Below are 1,556 nucleotides of genomic sequence, written 5' to 3' on the forward strand. Positions count from 1 at the left end.
GGGGGGGGGGGGGGGTGAAGCAGGCCTCCAGGCCATGGCATCCTGGGGACTCTACAGGAGACCCCGACTGGTAGGGAAATGGGGGCTGAATCATGGACAGTAAAGGCCAAGGCACTGGGGAACCAGGCAGAGAATGTGCACGGAACGTGGAGAGCAATTCAGAGGTTCGAAGAGGATGAAGATAAGGCCCCCTCAGCTGCTGCCCTCAGACACACCCCAGGCCATTCACACAGACCTGTATAACCACATGGGGTCGGGGGGCGCTAACAGTCAAGATTCATCTTCCAGAAATGGGAGAACTTTGAAACTGTGCACATGGTTAGTGGGGACCCCCCCCCCCCCCAAGAGCTGGGGCTGAAATGTCTCCCAGCTAAGCTCACAACAAGAAATGAGATCACATGTCAGAGTCTGCTATCTGAAGTGCCCGAAGCCCAGCATTTGTTTCCCATCTCAATCCGATCACTAAAATTATCTAGTACCCTTAAAATACCTGTTGGGAGGGGAAGGCGTACAGCTAGGCCTACTGGGACGTGTCCTGGACCTAAATCTGAGTGTTCTGAATGTCTTCTGGGGACCTGAGAGAGCCAGGCCCAGAGACTGCTGTCCAGGATGTTCTAGTAGCCCCCTGGGGAAGGGCCAGGGATCGAGCCATGAAGTGCCAGGCCCCTTCTTAAACAAAATTTTGAGATCCGCTGTATTATTTTAATCAATATTTATTCAGCACCATTTACATTCCAGGCTCTTAAACACTAAAAACTATACCTTCATACAAATTGTTAAAGTCACAGGAGAAAGGAAAGTTGAGGGAAGACACCTGGACTTAGGAAAGTCCAGTCACTACTAACACCTCTACGGCCTTAGGTCTGGGAGATCATCAGGCTGGGCCAGCACCATCTAGCCCGTAGCTTTATTTTTTTTTTATTTTTTTTTTATTTTTATTTTTTTTTTTAAAGATGACCGGTAAGGGGATCTTAACCCTTGACTTGGTGTTGTCAGCACCACGCTCAGCCAGTGAGCGAACCGGCCATCCCTATATAGGATCCGAACCCGTGGCCTTGGTGTTATCAGCACCGCACTCTCCCGAGTGAGCCAAGCCCGTAGCTTTACAGACCTCCGGGGAACCCTAACACACTAACATCTCCCACTAATAAACGCAAGTCTACTATATTCTCGTTAAAACCAAATGACTCAAATTTGTGTCCCTTGCTAAGTAGAAAACTGCTACAACCCCCATAGACGGATCTCCCGATCTGGCCACGCCTTGGCCTATCCCACGTGGAGGCGGCAGGAACGAAAGGATCCCTCGCACTCGGCCGTACCTGAAGACACAGGCCCGCCCAGCACCTGACACCCGCACCTCTGAAACAGCTCTGCACAGGCCTCATCGCCTGGCGTGCTTGTGACAGCTGGGAAGGTGCAAGAGGGTGGCAGGAAGGATCTGAACCTTCCGGCACGCATGGTAACTTCGGCCCAGTGCACTCCCGGAGCCGGTGACCTCATCCGAAGAGCGGGGCTGCCGACACCCACTTGCTCACTCGGCGGCTGAGACTCACGGG

General features: G+C 52.5%; 1 protein-coding gene and 1 long non-coding RNA gene across 3 annotated transcripts in view; both read right to left on the minus strand.

Moving 5' to 3' along the window:
- LOC103594857 (ATPase family AAA domain-containing protein 3-like) overlaps positions 1-1,556 on the minus strand; it is a 30,830-nt gene that overhangs the window by 18,434 nt on the left and 10,840 nt on the right. The window lies entirely within an intron of this gene.
- LOC103594856 lies at positions 696-1,161 on the minus strand. The gene is made up of 2 exons (XR_550884.1): positions 1,091-1,161; positions 696-894 (listed from the first exon to the last, which is right to left on the minus strand). It is a non-coding gene; the product is annotated as an uncharacterized LOC103594856 (long non-coding RNA).

The sequence above is a fragment of the Galeopterus variegatus genome, unplaced genomic scaffold, assembly GCF_000696425.1.
Source record: "Galeopterus variegatus unplaced genomic scaffold, G_variegatus-3.0.2 Scaffold1637, whole genome shotgun sequence".
Lineage (NCBI taxonomy): Eukaryota > Metazoa > Chordata > Mammalia > Dermoptera > Cynocephalidae > Galeopterus > Galeopterus variegatus.